At 37.6% G+C, this 17,211-nt stretch overlaps 1 protein-coding gene across 3 annotated transcripts in view; it reads right to left on the bottom strand.

Moving 5' to 3' along the window:
* Window positions 1–17,211, bottom strand: part of LOC134677002 (transcription factor CP2-like protein 1) — a 93,929-nt gene that overhangs the window by 38,117 nt on the left and 38,601 nt on the right. The gene's annotated exons all lie outside the window — the stretch shown is intronic.

The following is a 17,211-nucleotide window of genomic DNA, read 5'->3' on the forward strand; positions in this document are numbered from 1 at the left end:
TAAGTGATATTTAAGTTTCATCTGTGGTGTCATTAATTAAAAACATTATAAATTAAATACAAGCATCAATAAAAACACGAAATCAATGCATTATTTTAGAAAGTTATAAAATACAACTTTCTACAACTATATTACGATCGTCTACGACATGAGCAACAGCACGCGACAGTTATGAGGCTAGCCAAATAATATTGAATATCGTCACTAGATGGAGCCACCACGATTCCGGTATGTTCTACATCATCAAAACGGGACGAGTGTGTGCGTTCCGTTCCATCCATATATCCTGCGTTTTGTTTCTCGTAGTAAGACATGATGTGATGTTTGATTTCAAACAATTACATATAAGTTATAAATTACGAAAATGACCACAAAATGTAAAAAAGTGACCGGTGAATACAAATAATCTAAATGGGTGTTTTAAAGCCTACTTTCATCAGGCCTACCTGATGTTAAAATACAAATTAAAAACGCAAAGCGCGATGTCTTTCACTACTGCATTATCAAAACGCGTGAATACTTTGTTTGTAAACAGAATCCAAGTTTTCACTTGCTCAACTTGCTGGTTTCCGAGTCGAACGCGCACCTTAATTTTTTATTTACTAGTTTCCCTTAATCTCAAACAACGACTTGGCTTTCAAACGGACTTTTTACGGACGTTCCATATACGCGACTGGCAATTAATAGGACTCCGACAATTACTGCAATCACGACGACCTGGCTTGGATTTGGACTCTCGAAAATTCGCGACGATTTGTATACGCCGGCTGCTGGAGAACAATGCCACCCACGTGTTCCTATTACCAATGTAAGGCCATGATCGGTCAGAAGCCGATGTTCCACTTCCCAACTGGCGACAGTGCTCGATTGCAAACTTGGATTGACAATTGTGGTAAGTTTTTACTATTTTCTTAAATTTATCTTTCCTACAACCAATTCTAATTAGTTTTAGAAGTGTTTACAGTTTAGGGACGACTCACGCTAGAGCGGGCCGTGCCTGGACCTGGGCGTCCGACATGTAATTTTTTATTACGGCTGATCGGTGATCGCGTGATCCTTTCCATAATAAACGAAGCTCCGGCTCGGACACGGCCCGGTCTAACGTGAGTCATCCTTTACGCTGTATTGACAACGTACAGTACGTCAGTACATATTAGTCATTGATATAGAATATACGTACCTAAACTGATATTGTTTTAATAAAAATATATTGAGAACCGTTTCAACTGTTATCTAACCCAATATCAGTTATTTTGACAGAATATGCCCGATCTGATTACTATTCACATAGGTAGTAAAATATGATGCCACAGTGGAGGTGGAGAGTAATTTGCCCCAGATAGAACACTAGCTGTAAAAGTTCATGAAAAAATAAACTAGGGAATAAAGTTTAATGCAGTAATATTTTGTCACTAACATTTTGACCCATCCAGAATTACTTACATCATAACATAATGTAGGTATAGATAAATATTATAGGACATTTCTACACAAATTTACTAAGCCCTACACGGTAAGCTCTAAAAAGCTTGTGTTGAGGGTATGCAGACATTGATGTATAAAATATATAAATATTTAGATACATAGATGTCTAATAAATAAATAAATAAACAATAGAAAACAACCATAACTCAGGAACAAATATATGCTTTATCACAAGTAAATGCCCTTACCGGGATTTGAACCTAGTACCATCAGCTTCATAGGCAGGGTCACTACCCATTAGGCCAGACTGGGTGGCTGAATGATATTAATATATACAGGTACATATATATCTAGGTACAGTACCTAAGTAGATAGGTATATAATACTTCAGTTATTTTATGGACCACAAGTATGGAAAAATGGAAATATGTATTATAATTTATTGTGTAACAGGTAATAAATACTACAGAGATACAGAGACAAATAATGTTAGTATTGTGTATTGTTGTGTAGATGCCAATTAAAAGGTGTTCTAGTCCATTACATTTTGAAATTTTTCTTTTGTCTTGGAAAATATCAAGTAAGTAGTTGAATTATGAGCAGTTTGACTTTAAGTATGAAACATAGTTCAACACATGAATAGATGTTTAGGAAATCATGTTTTCCAAATACATACATAGTTTAACAAGCATCAAACCTTTACTGTTAAATTTAAATATTACATATTTTAAAAATAAAATTTGATGTAGCGGCTTTATGTGGATATTATGTACATTTGGCAACTAATTCCATCTATTGGCATAGGTACTTACTAGTTTTGATGAAAGTGACTTCCTACTGATTTGCCAATCCAGAAGGGAAACTAGGCTTTATTGGGATTAGTCTGATTCTCATAATGTAGTTGATTTTGTAGTAAAAAATTGTTTATGTACTTTATTTGACATGTAATATATTATGTTTTATGAATAAATCTTCTTCTTCCTCGCGTCATCCCGGCATTTCGCCACGGCTCATGAGAGCCTGGGGTCCGCTTGTCAACTAATCCCATGATTTAACGTAGGCACTAATTTTTACGAAAGCGACTGCCATCTGACCTTCCAACCCAGAGGGTAAACTAGGCCTTATTGGGATTAGTCCGGTTTCCTCACGATGTTTTCCTTCACCGAAAAGCGACTGGTAAATATCAAATGATATTTCGTACTTAAGTCAGGGGTGCGAAACTCCTGAGATCGGTCAAACTCGGCTCCGCTCGGCTCAGCATTGCTCCGAGCAATTATTAGGGTTGGCACCACTTGACTACCTTCTGCGTGCACGACAGATAACACACAGATAAGATAATCACTTGAATTTTGACAACCCTAAATAGCCGAAAGGGATAGTGTCATATATTAGAAAGGGATAGCATGATTCGACCCTGAACCGCTGTCAAACTTCGGTTTTGTAGGAAGTTTCCTTTCTGTATGGTAGTACTATTATTTATTCTGTGCTTAAGTTCCGAAAAACTCATTGGTACGAGCCGGGGTTTGAACCCGCGACCTCCAGATTGCAAGTCGCACGCTCTCACCGCTAGGCCACCAGCGCTTATGAATAAATATACGATTATAATATGAGTCCTTCAACGAAGAGCCACTTACATAGATTCCAAAAAACTCATTGGTACAAGGTGGTACAAGCCGGCACAGATCATATAATACTAGTTTGTTTGAACCTGCAATCTTCGGTTTGAAAATTGCACACTCTTACTTACCGCTTGGGTACCAGCAGTTATGTGCAAATAACTAATATAATATAGGCATATTATATTTTTATTGGTTTATATTAATATTGACATATACCAGTTAAAAAAAAATCTTGTAATTTAATAACTCCTATCTCTGTTGCTATTTGACACAAGGTTTGCCTAGCATAAGTAGTAAAATCTTTAATACAAGCTTTTATTTAGTTTCAACTGTCCCATTGCTGTCTGTGTAGTGTAAAAAGACGTCTGTAATCAAATCTTGCAAGTTAGGCCCACTTCCCGGTTACCAATGATGCTGAAAATTTGCATACATATGTAAGATGGATGACAATGTAAATAATATTATGATACTATCGAGCTGATCTGATGATGGAGACAGGAGTTGGCTAATGGAACTCTGTGTTATAACAATGCAACCTAATTGTGTTTGGAGTTGTTAGAATTGTCTCGATGAATATTAATTGTCTGTGGAAATAAACTGTACCTGGAGTTGATGATAAAAGTTTCTATCAAATATATGTATTTTTTTAAATATCTTAATTGTGTGATAGATAAAGTTCAAATAAATAACATAGGTTGTTCAATATCACCATTACCAAAAAAATAACAGTTATTCTAAATCAATATTAAATATGATGTAAGAATAAAATATACAGGGTGGCTAAAAAATAACTGCATTCCTGTTGCCAGTGAGGTTTTGGGATTATACTGAGCAACTTTCACTGTGGGACCAACCCCGAAATCGCGAAAAAAATTTGGCTGTTTCATACATTTTGGTTGGTCCATTTACCATGAGAGGGTACATTTTTTGATTTAGGCGGATTAATGTCACTTTCTTAGGAGGTCACTTTCGAGTTAGGTCACGTTCTGAGAACGTCACTTTTTTAGGACGCCACATGCTGATAAGGGGTCATCCATTAATTACGTCACACGAATTTCTAGGTTTTTTTACCCCCCCCCCTTGTCACATTTGGCCAACCCCTCCCCCCTAGTGTGACGTCACATTTTTTCTACGAAATCACCAAATCGAATTAAGTAAGTTCCTAAGTATTATTAATATTTTATCAAAATATTTTTGACGATATAAATATTAGTAATTTTATAACCCAAAACTGCTTAGGGGTCATCCATTAATTACATCACACGTTTAGGGGGAGGGAGGGGGTAAAGAAAATGTGACATATTGTGACATGGGGAGGGGGGAGACACAAACTTTGTGACGTCACTTTAACTTCATCAGTAACCGAACATTTATTGAAATTATTTTATTCGCTGTATACTATTTTCGCGTGTCTATTTTCCGCAAAACGGAGTCCATTCGACCTGACTCCTTCTTTCCGGGGTGCATCTGTACCTATTGCCGACAGCCTGGAATTCCTCGGCATGGAGCTGAGTTCAGTCCTCAGCTTCGGCAGCTTCATTGAGTCTAAAGCACAAACTGCGGCCAGAAAGCTGGGCGTCCTAAATAAGGTGAAGCGATACTTCACACCTGGACAGCTTCTAACACTTTACAAAGCTCAAGTCCGGTCGTGTATGGAGTATTGCAGCCACCTGTGGGATGGCTCAGCTAAATACCAACTCGCCGCTTTGGACTCACTGGAGCGCAGAGCCAGGAGGATGATTGGCGACAAGAAGCTAACGGCTAAGCTTCAGTCTTTGGCCCATCGGCGGAAAGTCGCCAGCCTGTCGGTATTCTACAGGCTGCACTTCGGGGAGTGTGCCCAAGAGCTACACGAGCTTATTCCACCGTCCCCATTCTACCATCGGACTTTTAGACGCACGGCCGGTTTCCATCCTTACATGGTTGATATTCCACCAATTCGCACGAAGCGCTTTGCTTCTACTTTCCTTATGCGCACTGCCAAGGAATGGAATTCCCTGCCGGCGTCTATATTTCCGTGTTCTTATAACCCGGCAACCTTCAAATCAAGAGTGAACAGGCACCTTCTGGGCGAGCTCGCTCCATCGTAGGCCACGTCTACGCCTCGGCTAGTCTGTGGCTATGAGTAAGCCCATTCATAAAAAAAAAAAAAAACATTTAAATAACAAGTTTTTAAAACGATCATCGTTTTTATTCGTTTAATTATCTTTCCTAAGCAGTTTTGGGTTATAAAATTACTAATATTTTATATCGTCAAAAATATATTGATAAAATATTAATAATACTTAGGTACTTACTTAATTCGATTTGGCGATTTCGTAGAAAAAATGTTACGTCACACTAGGGTGGAGGGGTTTGCCAAATGTGACCAAGTGTGACAAGGAGGGGGGGAGGGGTCAAAAAACCTAGAAATTCGTGTGACGTAATTAATGGATGACCCCTTAGGAAAGAAAATTAAAAGAATAAAAACGATTATCGTTTTAAAAACTTGTTATTTAAATGTACAGCGAATAAAATAATTTAAAAAAAAATTTCGGTTACTGATGAAGTTAAAGTGACGTCACAAAGTTTGTGTCTCCCCCCTCCCCCATGTCACAATGTCACATTTTCTTGACCCCCTCCCTCCCCCTAAACGTGTGACGTAATTAATGGATGACCCCTAACGCCTCTTTCTGAGGACGTCAATTTCTGAGTACGTCACTTTCTTCCTACTAAGATTTAAGCGTATGTAAAATGAAAATTAAAAAATGTTTGCTGTGTTAAACAGTACAATTTGAATACAATTACACTTGAGTCCTCCTTGTAAGTATATGTATACCTACCTGTATCAGGAGAACCCGCTCTGTATTAATGTATGTATGTACGTATGTATACCTGCACGAACAGTGGAATTACCAGCAATCAGCTGTACGGCATACGGTTGTTTTTATGTATGACATATACCTTGGATCAGGATGTTTATTTTCAGTGGTTAATTGAAGGGAAATACGGATCTATTAGACGATAACGGGAAAATGTCTTAAGCACTCTTAAGGTACCGTTTGGACTTAGAGATGTCACGAATATTCGGCAACTATTCGGTATTCGGCCTATTCGGCCACTTTGCCGAATATTCAGTATTCGGCCGAGTACGGAATATCTGTTGCACCTACCTAAAAAGAAAAAATATAACCAAAAACGAAGTATATTTAATATTAAAAATGTAGGTACCTACTTTTGGAAAGTAACTAAATATAAAGGCACGTTTTTGAGCATTTGTTGATTACAAAATATGTTATTTTTATCATGGGTCTAATTTGTTTTGATTCTTAACTACATTCATTAATTCTGTTAGATATAAAAATATATCTAAGCAAACGTTGTGCTTTGTTGGAGAACAGTTTTCATAATAATTGTGACTCAAAATGTTCGCTTGTCATGCCGAATATTCGGTCGCCGAATATTCGGTCGCCGAATATTCGGTATTCGGCCGAGAGTGGAGCCGAATATTCGGTATTCGGCCAAATTCTCTATTCGGGGCATCTCTAGTTTGGACACAAACTGCACCAGCTGCCACAAATGTCAAAAATCCGTGTAGCAACATCGATATGTCACCCTGTATGTCATACATAAAAGTGGCCTTATGCCTTACTACAGCTAACATGATTATTTATTGTTCGTGCTTAAATCTTACTACGAAAAAAAGTGACGTAGGTACTCAAAAAGTGACGTCCTCAGAAAGTGGTGTTCTCAGAAAGTGACGTGCTCAGAATATGACGACCTCAGAAAGTGACTAACTCAGAATGTGACGTCCTAAGCAAGTGACGATTTCAGAAAGTGACCTAACTCGAAAGTGACCTCCTAAGAAAGTGGTATTAGTACAGTCATTATATCCAAAAAACCGACCCTACCCGTGAATAATTAGTTCTTGGATTTTTTTTTCGTAGGTCCCTCGGGGGGGTCACTGAGAGTGTAAATTCAAAAAGTAGGCTTAATCAGGCTCCTGCGTATATTCGAAAAATGGTTTTTTTCCAAAAAAAACGGTTTTTCTTCAATAACCGGGCCATTTTTGATTTTACAGTAAAACCGTAAGGACAAAAATTGTAGGAAATTTGATTCTCTACAAGTTAGTCCAGTCATTATATCCAAAAAACCGACCCTTCCCGTGAATAATCAGTTCTTGGATTTTTTTTTCGTACGTCCCTCGGGGGAATCACTGGGAGTGTAAATTCAAAAAGTAGACTGAATCAGGGTCCTGTGTATATTCGAAAAACGGTTTTTCTTGAATAACTCGGTCATTTTTGATTTTACAGTAAAACCGTGAGGACAAAAATTGTTCAGAATTTGATTCTCTACAACTTTGTTTCCCTTCATTTATGCCGTAAAGCGTGAAACATAGGAGATAATGATAATATTTTGAATTTGTCGCGTTTTTCAGGTTTAATTTCTAAAATATCGATTTTGGGGGAAAGAAGGTGGGAACCAAAATTGTTCAGAATTTGATTCTCTACAAGTTTAGTCCTCTTCATTTATGTCGTAAAGTTGAAAATAAACGAGGTGTTGAAAATATTTTGAATTTGTCGCTTTTTTCAAATTTTATTTCCAAACTATCGATCCTAGAAGAAAAATTGTGAGGACCAAACTTGTAGAGAATCAAATTTTCTAAAATTTTTGTCCTCACGGTTTTACTGTAAAATCAAAAATGACCGAGTTATTCAAGAAAAACCGTTTTTGAAATATACACAGGACCCTGATTCAGTTTACTTTTTGAATTCACACTCCCAGTGATTCCCCCGAGGGACGTACGAAAAAAAAATCCAAGAACTGATTATTCACGGGAAGGGTCGGTTTTTTGGATATAATGACTGGACTAACTTGTAGAGAATCAAATTTCCTACAGTTTTTGTCCTTACGGGTTTACTGTAAAATCAAAAATAGCCGAGTTATTGAAGAAAAACCGTTTTTTTGGAAAAAAACCATTTTTTGAATATACGCAGGAGCCTGATTAAGCCTACTTTTTGAATTTACACTCCCAGTGACCCACCCGAGGGACTTACGAAAAAAAAATCCAAGAACTAATTATTCACGGGTCAAAATCTATAATGACTGTACTATATACTCCGTCACACCTCGGACACTGGCGAACAAATGTATGAAACAAACGCGTTCCTACGCACACAGCCTAAGCTCGTGTAGGTGAACGCGTACCATGCTTGTGTGAGTGAGATAGACGTGCTAGGGTTCTCGCCATTTTGTTGTCAAGTTCGATGACCTCAATGACTCAAAACTCATTGCGCGAATTATGAAAAAATAAGAATCGTATTATGCTGTAAGGTGGGTATCTAAGCTCGATATATACAATAGTTAGGTACCTATTTTGAATCAGTATAAATAAACGAAGTACCTAAGAAAATTTTTGTAAGGAAATTCAGGCCACCAAAATATTACGTAAGTTGAAAACATGATTTTTTGTTCATATTGTGTTGTTTTCAGTGTGATCTGATAGGTTTTGTAAATATTTATTTAATATTTGAATATTTTACGTGGCCTCCGCTCTGCGCACCGCGTCGTCGCTCGTCGCGTCCTTGCCAGCCGGTAACGGCTCGGCCACGACATCGAGCGACTTGCGACGGCGGGAGCGATTACGATAACCATAGGTTGGAGCGAAAGGTCCGATCGCTGTGTCACGCTCCAACCTATGGTTATCGCTCCCGCCGTCGCAAGTCGCTCGATGTCGTGGCCGAGCCGTAACTGTGAGGTAATCGAGAGCGGGTGGGCGGCACTTTCAACGGGAGGCAGGGAGTGTCCATACTGTACGTTAGTACTCTTTATTATACTGTGACTCCGTATAAATCGAATGCAGTTATTTTTAGCCACCGTGTATATGCCGACGGCAGATCGTAAAATCGGGCATATCGAGATATTCCTAGGCAGATCATGAAAGGCCGCCATTTCGTGATCTGCCTAATAGCGAACACTAAGCCATATCATGCAAACCTCAAGGAGTGATATTCCTAGGCAAATTATGAAACGCCAGCACGAATCCGTAAAATAATTACAATACAAGTGCGAAAAGTAGATAACTTGCAACGTGTGGTGATACACTAAATCAACGAGTTTGCGAAAGTATTTAATTATTTAAAAATAATAACTGCATTAATTGATGAAAAACAAATAATTTTTGACAAATTTTTTTTTATAAATTTGTTAAAAATAATATACATTTCATAAATTTCAGGTAACATGACCATTGCCCACTTGTCTCGAAATGCTCTTCGACGCAAATATATCTGCATTGATCATTTCGAAAAGCGGTTCATTCAAAAGGAAGATGGTATACGTAAAAGATTGAATAAGTTAGCCGTACCTGTCCATTACAAAGCAGATCAATCGACAGAGAACTTCCCAGACTCACCAGTTGCATCAACATCAGAGGGTATGTGATTATTGTGATTACAGGTGACAATCTATTTCCAACGACAGCTGCACTACTGTTCATTTTACTATGGAAATTGACAATGACAGCGACGCGTTCAGTACCTACTGGTAGTGCAGCTGCGGTTAGAAATGGAATGTTACCATACCTATGATTATTCAGTGTCTTTGGTGATGTGAAAAAAGATACCCGAAATTTGGGAACTTCAGTGTACACGGTAGGCCCTCGGCTTACTATTTAGTAGGTACATCATTGAAAAGAACCTTGTCCCGATTTGGGCCATGGTGCGTCCATTAATGAATCGCATACTAACGGATAGGGGTTTACTAGTAAATTCATGGAAAAATAGTTTCATTGTTAATCGAAGTGGGCACTGGGCATATAATTATAGGCAACCCAACACTGGTGCCTTAATTGACGTTAATAAGTAAGTACTGGATACTGTCAAAACTTAATAAAATATGTCTCCCATTAAGTTCATGGAGGTTTTATTGGTTGTGTTAGATGCCTTGCATACCTTTGTTGCCAAATAATGTGCTGTTTGGCCTGGTAGCAACGAGATCGTACCGTGTACCAAAAAGGAGGAGAGAGGGGAAACGGTCGGGTCCCCAGGTCCAATCTGTGCTATATTTCTTCATGCTCTTAGCAACTAGGTCAAGTTATATATCGGTTTTGTATAATTTAGGGACAAGGAATTCATTTTTAAATTAATTGTTTTACCTTTTCATACAAATAAACTGATTTTTGCACATTAAATGAAAACTTTATGTATTTTTTAGCTCATATAAGTATTCCTCATTCTAAAAAGTATCACTTGAAGATAGGCACTCATATATTTCCATTTAAATTGAATTATGGCCAAAGTCAGACATTAAAAATGTTTAAAGAAAAACTTAATCCCATTGATTTGACCCATTTCCACAGTTATATTTCATGAATAACTATCGCGGTTCGTTACAATATTATGTACCTACCTATTTTCTTTTTCTAGGTCAAGAACCGACAGAATTTAAAGTATTAACACCAAAAAAAGTTTACCCTGGTGTTAAAAAACGTGAAGAAAATGAGGAGGAAGGCGATTTATATGACACAGAATTATTTACGACACCGAAAAAACGCAAGCGACCAGCCGATAGCGACACACCGAATTGTAAAAGATTAAAAACTGTTATTGAAGATACGAAAAAAATGTTGAAGAAGGAAAGAATGAAGTATAGAAGATTGCAGAAAAAAATCCTGAATAAGAAATTCATAAATTTAAGTACTACTAAGTTTAAAAGTGATGCATCGAAGGTGTTGACGCAGATGCAGTTAAGAAAAAGTAATAAGCAACAGTGGACAGAGGCCGAAAAAAAATTTTGTATGTCACTTTTTTACAAATCCCCAGCCGCATATAATCATTTGAGAAACCAAGGTGTAGTACTAGCTGCTCCGACCACCATCCAGAACTGGTTACAAGCCACCGATTGTTTACCCGGACTAAACGATGATATATTTGAAAATATTAGGAATAAGTTTGCTGATTCATCAATTAAAGACAAAGCATGCACTGTATGTTTCGATGAAATGAGCATTAAGGTTGATTTAGATTATACAATGAAATTTGATATGATTGAAGGTTTTGAAGATTTTGGTAAAGGTGACCGTTCCCCCAAAGTTGCCCAGCATGCACTGGTGTTTGTTGCCAGAGGAATTTACACTAAATGGAAAATCCCTCTGGCATATTTTCTCTCGAACAAACCCGTTGCTGCTGATATTTTGATTAATTTGATTAGATCTGTAATTAATAAATTGTTTCAATGTGGGCTGTTGCCAAAAGTCGTGGTGTGTGACCAAGCCACCACAAACGTAAAGGCAATTAAAACTTTGGGGGCAACTAAAGACGATCCTTTCTTTTTTATTGATGATCACAAGATTTTTGCAATTAATGATGTGCCTCATTTGATTAAAAATATAAGAAATAATTTGATTGACAATAATTTTGATTTAAATGGAAATGAAATTTCATTTAAAGATATAATTGAGGTGTACAATATTGATAAAAATAATAAAAGTAAATCATTAAGAAAATTAACCCCGGTGCATCTTAAACCGAATAACTTTCAAAAGATGAAAGTTAAACTTGCGACTCAAGTTCTGAGTCACTCGGTCGGTGCAGCGATAATCACGGCAATAGATAGCGGAGAACTGAAAAGCGACACGGCAAACACCACAGCTGATTTTGTAATGCATGTCAATGATTTATTTGATTCATTAAATTCAAAAAATAAATTCGATAAAAATCCATACAAATGCGCTTTAACTAACAATAAAAAATCACGTGTATACGAAATCTTAATTGAAGGGAAAAAAATATTCGCCGATTTGAAAAAAAAGATGATTGGAAAAAATAATTCAATTAAATTGACAACCCCCCCTTGCTTCGAGGGTATGCAGCAAACAATTAATGCCGTTCTTCAGTTCTCCGCCGAAGAATTTTCTGAGGGCACCGAGGTAAATTTTTTAATGACCAATAGATTAAATCAAGACGTGATCGAAAATTTGTTCGGAATTTACAGAATTAGAGGTGGGTGTAATCGAAATCCAACATCAAAAAGTTTAAGAGCTATGTTCCGATCAAATTTACTGAACAATTTAATTAAATTAGAAAATACAAATTGCGAATCAGATAATGACACATTTTTGTCAACCACCAACCAACCGAATACACAACGACTTGAAGGGTCAGAAATAGCGTCTTCAATTTCAACACACCATAATGAAAGCGAAGAAGCTATTGCTGGTCCTTCTAATTCAGGAGCTACCATTTCTGTTTCAGAAATAGTAGCCTCTGAAAACATACCAGGATCCACGAACGAAATAACTTTGGAAACATGTTCGGTTGTATATTTTGCAGGTTGGTTGGGCAAGGTGTGCGTTGAAAAATTTGATTGCTCAATCTGTAAACAATTATTGCTCAAGAATGAAGTTGATTTATTAGATAAAAGGGAATTATTATTGATTAACAAAACATACAGCAATATGCTTACACCGACGTTAAAATCGCCTACTGATTTCTTGTTACAATTAGTCGATCGACTGCTTACTTTGTTTAATAATAGAATCGACTTCATTCATGAGAGGAACTTGATTACAAATTTGATTAATAATACCGAAATTCCTAATCATCAGGAATTTCGGTATTATTAATCAAATTTGTAATCAAGTTCCTACGATGCAACTCATCTTGATTTTTTGATGAGAAAATTATTTCAAGTTAAGATTCACGATTTTTGTAAATCTAAGAAGTCATCATTTGATTCAAAATCTAAAATAAAAATTTTGCAACACAATTAACACAAATAAAGATGATTATAATATAATTGATGATTTTAACATTTAATTTCGCTATCGACCCGTGATGCGACTGTTAACCAACTGCAACTTGCAATGTAAGTATATCGTTTTGACAGATCTCATTACATTTATTTATGAGGCGAATTATTGGTAATTAAGGTCTGAATAATCTGTGTATGTGATCCTCGCACCTAAGGTCCTAGATCGTAGAGTTGGTTATGCTTGCTGCATGCTGCATGAAAAGGTAAACATAGTACTAGTATTACCTATATGATCTGTGACATAGTATTGCGGTGGAGTAACAACTAGTACTTCACTTAATTCAGAAATAAGGTATAATTCATTTTAAAATTCTAGTTGTATGTAATGGCGAGCAGCTGTTGCACTGTGATAAAATTGCATATGTAGCCTGGGCACATAATTAAATTGCACAGAGGATTAATACTCGACGGCCATTTTATATCCGAGATTTTATACAAAGAAAAACGCATTTATTTCAGACGAATATGTGTCCATAATGTGTCCATAGTTTGTTAGTAACATGAAAATGCTTAAACAACTATATTAGTGCCTAAACTTAAGTGAAGTGAGTAATAGGTAGGTAAATCATTCGACACCCTTCTTGTGGAAGGATGTGAGAGGTCTGTATTTCTGCTTTTGAGACTGTTGCATATCGCGACTCATCGTGTGGGGTGATCATTCGCTCGCTGACTTGGGCATGGACAACTGCTGTGCGTCTGTGAAGCGAGGCCCAGTTCCTGACTAGGCCACTGTCCCACCTCCTCGCTACTACGCTCAGGAGGCTGTGACTGTGGCGGCTGATGCAGACTTTGCAAAGCGTCGCGGCACAGCGCGGCAGCCGCAACAGCACCCTGTCCAATGTATTCACCGAGCGAGCTTATAACCCAAATAATGTAATCACATGCTTAAAAGGGATTTTGAGGAAAATTTATTAAATAGCAGGTTGTCTACTCCACGGTTATCTTTGGTTATCAAAAATAAACATAATGTCCTCTCTTAACTTTTTGTTGTTTTTTTATTTAAGTATCTCAATGTTTTATCAATTTACTTATAGGAATATAATTTGTGTTTATTTTTAAGAAATAGAATCACATAGAACCTGACATTAACATGTTTTGCTTTTTTTAGGGTTCCGTACCCAAAGGGTAAAACGAACGTAACAGTTACCAACGGTATGTTTAAATACAAACTTAATAAGGACAATTTAAAACGCTACATTTTAAGGGAGATAATGACTTCGTAAGCGTACCTACGATACCGATACCGATTTTTTAAGTAAATAATCGGCGATACCGATACAGATACCGATATCAATGGCACAGTAGTTAGCTAATATATATACCAAATAAGGAATTATATACTTATTATGCATAAAACATACATACTTATGTATTAATAGACACTCGATTTTGTGAACGGTGAAAAACTGTAAACTAATAAATAAAAATGCCAAATCAAAATCAAAGAAAACATTTATTTAGGTAACGACCAAGCAATCAATGCAAAAGTAAATCCAAATCAGTAATTATAGTTCACTTTAGGTAGTTTTTACCCGACTACGGCAACACAAAAGGAGGGTTATTTGTTATGGAAACAAAGTGTATTCAAATTATTAGCAGCGTCATTCGTTTCGCACGGTTTTCAAACTGTAATATCGGCTGAATTTAAATCGGCGATGCCGATATATCGGTCTGCCGGTTATATCGGCCGATATATCGTATCGGTATCGGTATCGTTACATCCCTATACTTTACATTTGTCTGAACTGAAGTTTATCAGAAATGTATGTTAGAATAAAGATATCGTCGTTTTCCAAAGTAAACGTCTCCGGCAGGCTGATTCGCTCATCCCGTGTCGCATGGCACTTGCAGCGTGTAAGTGCCACTGCCATGATATATTATAATATATCATATATGATGACCATAATTCTCCACATCATCATTCTAAGTAGAAAATAGCATGTTTATGTCCTAGGATATGACCCTGCTATTTTCTTGACTTTAGGGAATGTAAAACAAAATGCGTTGTATAAAAAAATTGTGCGTAAAAACAGGTACTTATCAAATAACCTGTGATCCAGAAACTAGGTCTTGTTTAAATTAATGCTAAATCGTTATCACAGCTAACACCGCAACGACAAAAATGATACTAATTTGTTTCACTGGCAAATTATAAGCGAAATTTTTTTAAGGTTCTTTAAATTCTACCTCTGACACTAATATCTACTAACTACGCAACATGCAATAAGACACGATAGTTATCCAAATTTTCCACGCCGATTATACGCCGGTCAAATTTATCGGCGGCGGCGTGGAAAAATCGTCGGCGGCGGCGGCGCGGCGCACATGTCTAGTTTCTATTGAAGGTAAAAAATGTTAGAAATATTTTGTTGAAATTCGCTGTGCCCCAGTCAATAAAATTGACAATAATCTTTAACTCGGTTTTGGATATTTTCATTAGTAACTTAATAAGCTAATGAAGTGTTACCCCGCGGACTGGGGGCCACTTACCACTCGATTTCGTGTATTTCGTTCAATAATGTCTCCACTACTAGGCATTTAAATTCTACTAATAGAATTGAAAACGAGTGGTCATTACCACTCGATTCCAAATTTCTATCTCTCGTATTTCAAAAATTTGTATTTCACTGTTTTCCACAGACTTTCGAGTGACGAAATCAAGCGATCGAAATTCAAAAATCGGCCCCGTCACCCCTGGACGCAAACACAGTATAATAAAGAGTACTAACGTACAGTATGGACACTCCCTGCCTCCCGTTGAAAGTGCCGCCCACCCGCTCTCGGTTACCTCACAGTTACGCTACGTCTTACGTAGGCGAACAACGCGCGAACGCGGCGCGGCGCGGCGCGGCGAAAGCGGCCGCCGCCGCGCCGCGCCGCCTGACATTCGCGTGCAAATCGCGCCGCACCGCGTTCGCAACGAGATCGCTTACGTAGGCCACTTCTATGGGCATCAAAGGATTGATTTCGCCGCGCCGCGCCGCGCCGCGTTCGCGCGTTGTTCGCCTACGTAAGACGTAGCGTTACCGGCTGGCAAGGACGCGACGACGCGGTGCGCAGAGCGGAGGCCACGTAAAATATTCAAATATTAAACAAATATTTACAAAACCTATCAGATCACACTGAAGCCAGTACAATACCTATATGAACAAAAAACATGTTTACAACTTACGTAATATGTTGGTGGCCTGAATTTCCTTACAAAATTTTCGTTAATTTGTTTATACTGATTCAAAATAGGAAACTATTGTATAAATTGAGCTTAGATACCCACCTTACAACATAATACGATTCTTATTTCTTCCTAATTCGCGCAATGAGTTTTGAGTAATTGAGGTCATCGAACTTGACAACAAACTGGCGAGAACCCTCGCACGTCTTATCTCACTCACACAAGCATGGTACGCGTTTACCTACACGAGCTTACCTACGCACACAGTCTGTGCGTAGGAACGCGTTTGTTTCATACATTTTAACGCCAGTGTCCGGGGTGTGACGCAAAAGAGCGAGCGGCATATCAAGGTCATTCATACAATGCGCTCAAACCGTATGTATGAACGGCTTCGATTACGATTTTTTTGTATATCAACCACAACTATATGACCCTACGATTAATTTTCTTTTCGAATTTTTAGTTATTATAAAAGTTTGGAGCATTTAGCTATTTATATGAAATCTGTTTTTCGCTCCTAATTTTTACAATAATCAAAAATTCGAAAAAAGTCAAACGTAGTGGCATACCTACAAATGTTTTCCATAATGAGGAAAATGGGATCTACGTAACTATGGAGAAGCGGCCGCCCCTTTCCTCTCAATATTGAAGGCCCGACTCTCATTTCAGGTCAGGTCAGGTCATTATACCCCGCGTGGCACCAAGTTTGCCGAACACTGATAATCACGCTAAGATAATTTATATTTATTAGTAATTTTACTCCTACGATTTAAAAGAGTACTTTTATTTACTTATTTTTACATAAATACAAGACGCGCTAGTAAAAAGTGGCAACATTTTCTTACTTTGTTTGGTCTTGAATTACGTTTTGCAGTATAGTTTAAAAAATCCAAATGACCTAAACTCTGAAGAAAAAAAAAGGTTTACTGTGTTTTATTTTTTTAATGCAATCATATAGGTAGTTTTCAAAACACGCAAAGCAATAACACCCGTTCCGAATCAAGCTCGTCCAGAGAACGGCGAGGCGCGAGGCTAGCACAATGTACTATGGCGCGACTCAGGCGCGAGTCACGCTAATTGCCTCTCGCACAAATCAAACGATGGGTAGGTACCGAGCTCTTTATATGTATAACTTTATTTATATGAGAGGGATGGGTACCTAGTCTACCTAGTAGTCTATCACGCAAGCGAGATACTGTCGCC

The sequence above is a fragment of the Cydia fagiglandana genome, chromosome 25 (assembly GCF_963556715.1).
Source record: "Cydia fagiglandana chromosome 25, ilCydFagi1.1, whole genome shotgun sequence".
Lineage (NCBI taxonomy): Eukaryota > Metazoa > Arthropoda > Insecta > Lepidoptera > Tortricidae > Cydia > Cydia fagiglandana.